General features: G+C 53.3%; 1 pseudogene; it reads right to left on the reverse strand.

The window, feature by feature from the left end:
• Positions 1-1,840: 1,840 nt before the first annotated feature.
• Positions 1,841-2,231, reverse strand: LOC119294272 (annotated as a pseudogene).
• Positions 2,232-7,049: the final 4,818 nt, after the last annotated feature.

Consider the following 7,049-nt stretch of genomic DNA (forward strand, 5'->3'; position numbering starts at 1 on the left):
GCCTTTTGGTCCCGGTTGGTGCCACCAACCGGGACCAAAGGCCCCCCTGACTGGGCTCGGCACACAGGCCACGTGTAGGCACATTGGTCCCGGTTCGTGTTTGAACCGGGACTAATGGGTGGAGGTATTAGTAACGACCCATTAGTCCCGGTTCATGAACCGGGACTAAAGGCCCTTACAAACCGGGACTATTAGGTGTTTTTCTACTAGTGTAAGTATGCAATTTTAGATAATCAATACTTTGAAAGTATTAGGCTACTGAGAATAGTAAAAGTGAAATCATATGCATTCTATCTGCGAAAAAAATAGTATGCCGCTGTTGGAGCTTCTAGTCTAGGTAAAATAAATGAGTGTGCTGTTTGTTGTCGCAAAAAACACACACTACAACTAATCTGTACCTAAAAAAATAATTTCTACTTTATGCACGGATGAATCTAGCTTTATTTTTCGATGGACTAATATGTAGCTAACAAATTTCTAGTTTGTGCAAGGATGAATGAGTCATCATATTCAACGTTTCTGCGAAGAATAGTGTGGCATTGCACGCCTTGACAGATCCTTAATGCTTAATTGGCTAGGCCATCTACTAATATGTTTTATTTGTTAGAAAGTTTGTTTCTAATTTAATATTTTTCAGAAACAAATGTTAAGGTTAGTTTGAAAGATTGATAAAATCACATGTTGCAGATCAATTTTAAAAATATGCATGTACCTCACCATAAATATTCATATATTTGAATAAAGTGGTCATCTCATGTTTAAAATGTATTCCTAAATATCCAAAAACATGTTCTGAAGAAGAGTTATTCATGAACATCTAAATATATGCTCATATGCTTTAAATAATTAAATATAGATATTCCGGTATTTTTCCAAAAGCATAAGAAAACAAATGAAAAAACAAAGACATAGCAGAAAATGAACAAAGTAAAATGGATGCAAATAAAATTTGAAGAAGGCAAAACATAAAAAACACAAGAAAAGGTTAAAAGGGAAAAAAATGAGACAAAAGGAAAACACAAAAAATGATACCCAAACAACATCAGCCACCCAAAACATGTAATAGTAATGTTTGAGCAGGGAAAGGAGTTGTGCAAGACAACAAAGACTAATAAACAGCCTTTTTTACTTTACTCTGAGGAGTTGTGCAAGACAACAAAGGTTGCACCAAGCCATAAGCAGCATCCACTTCTTCTACAATGACTTCCATGCAAAGAAGATGCAACTCTAAACATTTTGATATGCTTCAAGAAGTTTTTGAGTCTGTAACTGCATGCAAGGATGATATGAACTGCCAGCCGATATAAACATCGATGCTGCATGGTATCGCATCACAGCTCCCTTGCCATGTGTCTGCAAGTCGCTCGTCAATACTAAATTCATCCATCCTTGATCCAATTTATTTATGTTTCTCTTCCTACGATCCATATAAAACTTAGGGTTGGCTTTGATCTCGGTGCAAGTATATGTTTTAGGAGTGGACTATGATGCGGCAATATATATGTAACACACATCGAGTTTACACAACTTCATCAGATTTCAGATGATACAAGCTAGGGGCATATAGGCGCCCGGTACAGTATTTAAGATGATGATACAAATCCTCGGTTACATGGGTCATTTATTTGAACACCACAAACTTGACACACTTTCATGCACTTACATTTACGTACCTACCTAGTGATCACTGCATGCATGCATAATGCTAATGCATGACAGAGAACCTAGGCATGCACAAGACATATAGATGAACTCAAACACAAACTGGAGTAGTGTATAGACGGCTGCATGCATGGCATGTGTACGCAGCATGCCATGCTTGGACGAGTACTTTGATCGATCAGTGCAGGCAGGTGAAGACATGCGGGCAGGTCTTGTGGCAGTGGTTGAGCAGGAGCACTAGGTCGACGGTGACATTGAGCTTGATGACGCCGAGGACCTTGGCCCTGATGGAGGTGCAGAGGCACACCGCGGCGTCCAGGTCGGCCAGATCGGCCAGCAGTGGGCAGCACCGCTCGCTGGGCGGCACGCCAAGCCCGAGCTTCGGCAGGTTCAGCACGTTGGCGCACACGCGCAGCTTCAGTGTGTCAATTTTGCACGAGCCGCCGTTGGTCGATGGAGGCGGCGGTGGGGTCGGGGTAGGGCAGTGGGGTCCGCAGCCACCATGCACAGCGGTGACCATCAGAGTTCAGGCCGAGGAGCACGAGGAAGAGCTTGGTCGATGGCACCATTGCCAAAGCTTTGAGCAAGAGGAAGCAACTAGCAATGGTTTGTAGGTGTTGTGAGTTTTTGCTGTGTGGGGGTGGTATTTATAGCAATGGTCTCACGTACATGTTGATCCCATGATCGATCGTGTAGAGGAATAGGATGCAACTCTCAATGTATTGATAGGTGCATATGCACAAGTATATATAGTACATAGGGGAAGTCATATCCTCAACTATACACAAAGAGGAGACTTGGAGTACAAGAATACATGTGCTAAATACATATCTCAACACCCCCCCGCAGTCGAAGCGACACCGTTGCTGACGCAGAGACTGGACCGGAATTCCTCGAAGGACGTCGTGGGCAAGCCTTTGGTCATGATGTCAACAAATTGTTGGGAGGTGGGAACGTGCAGAACACAGACATGGCCAAGAGCCACCTGATCCCGAACAAAATGGATATCAAGCTCAATGTGCTTGGTGCGACGATGATGAACCGGGTTGGCGGAGAGGTAGACGGCGGAGACGTTGTCGCAGCAGACGACTGTGGCCTTCTCAACAGGACACGAGAGCTCGTGAAGGAGCTGACGAAGCCAGGAGCACTCAGCAACAACATTAGCCACAACGCGGTACTCAGCCTCGGCGCTAGACCGCTAGACGGTGGGCTGCCGCTTGGACGACCACGACACCAGGGATGGTCCAAGGAAGATGCAGTAACCTGAAGTAGAACGACGGGTGTCCGGGCAACCAGCCCAGTCGGCGTCGGAGTAGGCGACCAGATTAGTGGCAGTCGAGGCGTGCAGAGTAAGACCACGATCCATAGCACCGTGGATGTAGCGGAGAATCCGCTTAACGGCAGTCCAATGAACATCTCGAGGAGCATGCATATGCAGGCAGACCTGCTGAACCGCGTACTGAAGCTCCGGCCAAGTGAGAGTGAGGTACTGGAGAGCACCAACAATGGACCGGTAGAAGCCAGCATCTGGAGCAGGAGTACCATCAGTAGCAGAGAGCTTGGCCTTCGTGTCGACAGGAGTGGCGGCCGGTTTGCAGTTAAGCATACCAGCACGGTCAAGGAGCTCATGAGCGTACTTTCGTTGATGAAGGAAGAAACCATCAGGACGACGCACCGCCTCAACACCGAGGAAGTAGTGCAACGGACCCAAGTCCTTGATGGCAAACTAAGCACGGAGACGATCAGTAAGCCGGCGAAGGAGCTCAGAAGTGCATGCCGTCAGGATGATGTCATCAACATAGAGCAGCAAGTACGCCGTGTCGGTGCCCTGGTGATAAACAAACAACGAAGCATCGGAGCGTGTAGAGAGGAAGCCGAGTTGGTGAAGAAACGCTGTGATGCGCTGGTACCAGGCACAAGGAGCCTGCTTGAGCCCACACAATGAGCGTGAGAGCAGACACACATGATCAGGACACGTCGGGTCAACAAACCCCGTGGGCTGCTGACAGAAGACCTGCTCCTCAAGATGACCATGCAGAAAGGCGTTGGAGACATCCATCTGATGAACTGGCCAGGCACGAGAGACCGCTAACTGTAAAACAGTGCGGATCGTCCCGGGCTTAACAACCGGGGCGAAAGTGTCGGTGAAGTCCACACCGGCGCGTTGCCGGAAACCACGAACAACCCAACGCGCCTTGTAGCGATCCAGAGTGCCGTCGGGAAGAAGCTTGTGTTTGAAGACCCACTTCCCGATGATCACGTTAGCGTGCCGGGGACGGGGAACAAGCTGCCAAGTCCGGTTCCGCTGCAAAGCGTTGAACTCCTCCTGCATGGCGGCCATCCAGAGAGGGTCGTGGAGAGCGGCCCGAACCGAGGACGGCAGCGGGGAAGGAGCGGACGTCGAAGCAGTGCAGACGTAGTCATCCGCATAGTGGGAACTCGGGCGAAAACGGGCCCGGCCGTCGGAGCAGCCATGGGTGGCGATGAGGCCGTGGCCTCCACGGCGTCCACGGGAGAGGCAGTGGCCTCCATGTCATCGACGGGAGAGGCAGACCGAGCGGGAGTCGAGGCCGCGACATCGGGGGAGCCAGCCGACGGGGCGGGCGAGGCGGGCGACTGAGGCGGGGTCGAAGCCGCGCCCGTAGAGGCTGCACCAGGGGAGGCGGCGCCAGGAGAGGCCGGCCTAGCCGGCGGCCCAACATGCGGCCCAACATGCATGGCGGGGGATCGGGGCGACGTAGGCGGCGTCGACGGGGCTCCAGGCGACGAGGGCGCTGAGCCGGAGGAGGGAGCCGCGGAAGGCCCCGATCCGGAGGAGGGAGCCGCGGGCGGGGGTGCCGGAGCACCCAAGGCTGGCAGCTGGCGGCGGCGCGGAGGAGAGCCCGCCGCGGGAGGGGAAGACGGCACCACCTGTTCCTGAGCAAAGGGAAACACAAGCTCATCAAAGTACACGTGTCATGACGTGATGACACGGTGAGACATAGGGTCGCAGCAGCGATAACCCTTAGTGTTGGCCGGGTAACCAAGGAAGACACATGGAACAGAACGAGGAGCTAGTTTATGAGCGGTGGTGGCGGTGGTGTTGGGGTAGCAACGGCAACCGAAAATACGGAGACCATCATAGGAGGGAGGAGTGCCATATAAGAGATGGTGAGGCGCATATTTCCAGCGCGTACGACATGGCCGGAGATTGAAGAGGAGGGTGGCGGTGGCGAGGGCATCGGGCCAAAACCGAGAAGGCATGTAGGCATGGAAAAGAAGGGTGCGCACACACTCATTGAGGGTGCGTAGGATGCGCTCGGCACGGCCATTCTGCTGGGAGGTGTATGGGCACGTGAGGTGAAACACGGTGCCGTGGGTGGAAAGGAGATGGCGGATGGTGAGATTGTCGAATTCTTTCCCGTTGTCGGTCTGAAGTGCGAGTATGGGTCGCCCGAACTGTGTGGAGACATAAGCATAGAATGCAATGAGAGTAGCGGCAACATCGGATTTCCTACGAAGAGGAAATGTCCACACAAAGTGAGAGTAATCATCCAGTATGACGAGATAATAAAGATAACCAGAATTACTGGGTACTGGAGATGTCCATACATGGCTATGAATTAACTCAAACGGAAAAGATGCAACTGTGGAAGAGGAGCTAAAAGGAAGGCGAACATGTTTCCCTAACCGGCAGGCTTCACATGAGTGAGCGGCCGTTTTATTACATGAAAAAGAAAATCCTCTCATTATTTGACGAAGTGAAGAAGTGCTAGGATGCCTAAGACGAGCATGCCAAAGATCGACGCCGGCGGAAAAAGCTCGAGGACCACCTGGAGATGACGACGACTGAACTGGGTAGAGGTCGCCGGGACTGTTACAGCGGTGAAGAATCATCCTGGTGCGAGTGTCCTTAACAGAAAAGCCAACTTCGTCAAATTCCACAGTTATGAAATTATCACGAGAAAGATTGCGAATAGAAGCTAAGTTCTGAATGAGATGGGGAGAAACAATGACATTATTAAGAGAGAGAGGTCGAGAGTTAGAAGGAAAAGGTGCAGAACCAACATGAGAGATAGGAAGACCAACACCGTTGCCGATGGTAATGCGGGAGGGAGTGGAAGTGGGATGAACGGAGAAGAGGTTACCCGGATGAGCGGACATATGAGCGGTGGCACCGGAGTCCATGATCCAATCGCCACCACCACCGGAGTAGGGTGGCGGCTGCTGCAGTGCCGCTAGAAGTGCCGGGTCGTAGTAGGGGGCGCCGTACGCACCGGGGGCGCCGTACGTGCCGTAGGAGGGCGCGGCAGGGGGGCGTCGTGGGCGCCGTTGGCGCCGAAAGGCGCGGCCAGGAGCGCCTGGTGGGTGCTCGGGCGGGGGCCGAGGATGCTCGGGGCAGGGGGCCGTAGCACGGGCATGCTGTATGCGTGCACAACCCCCGTCCAGGGGTTGTAACCACCGGCCCAGGGTGGCGGGGGCTGCTGCTGAGGAGCCTGACCGCCGCCGCCGCCACCTTTGCCTCCGCCTTGGCGGTTACCGCCGCGACCGTGGCGGCGGTTGCCGGCGTTGCCGTTGCGAGGTGGTTGGGGCGGCTGCGGCACCGGCGCAGGGTGCGGGACATCCGGGGGACGAGGCGCCGAGGGTGGTGTAGAAGCGCCGATGGAGAGGCCGGCGGCGAGCGCGGTGTGGACGGCGCGGGTGCGGAGGTGCTTCATCCGCCGCTCCTCAAGACGAAGATAGGCCACCGCCCGCTCGTAAGTGTGGTTGGCCATGAGGGTTAGGTTGGAGGCGGCGTTGTCGAAGTCCTTGTTGAGGCCGGCGGTGAGCGTCGAGAGGAGAAGCTCGTCGCCCACCTTGAACCCGACGTCATTGAGCTCGTCGGAGAGGGTTTTGAGCCGGAGACAGAAGGCGTCGATGGTGGAGTCGTTCTAGTGACACCCAAAAAATTCCTGCTGCAAGAAAACAATCCGTTGAAGCTTGTTGTCGGTGAAGAGGCCATTGATCTTGGTCCACACTGTGTAGGCATCGTCCCCATCGCGAACGACGGTGTGGAAGATGTCCGGAGAAACGGTGAGGAAGAACCACCGGATAAGGGTGGCGTCGATGGCGAGCCAGTTGGCGTCGTGGGCGCCAGCAAAGAAATTGGCGAGACCGTCCACATGATCACGAAGATTGTACTCACGGAAGAGAAGGTTGAAGTAGGTTTTTCAGGGATAGTAGTTTGCGGAGGCGTGGGAGAGGATGATGGGAACGTGATCGGAGAGGTGGATGTTGCGGATGTCGGCGGCTTGGGGCTCATCGTGCTCGGACCCGTAAGAGGAGGCGAACGGGTTGCTAGGAGGTGCGCTGGAGGAGGAGGAGGTGCCGAGGGCCGACATGGCAGAGGGAGGGGGGTGGCGGCGCGA

Source organism: Triticum dicoccoides, chromosome 4B, assembly GCF_002162155.2.
Source record: "Triticum dicoccoides isolate Atlit2015 ecotype Zavitan chromosome 4B, WEW_v2.0, whole genome shotgun sequence".
Classification (NCBI taxonomy): domain Eukaryota; kingdom Viridiplantae; phylum Streptophyta; class Magnoliopsida; order Poales; family Poaceae; genus Triticum; species Triticum dicoccoides.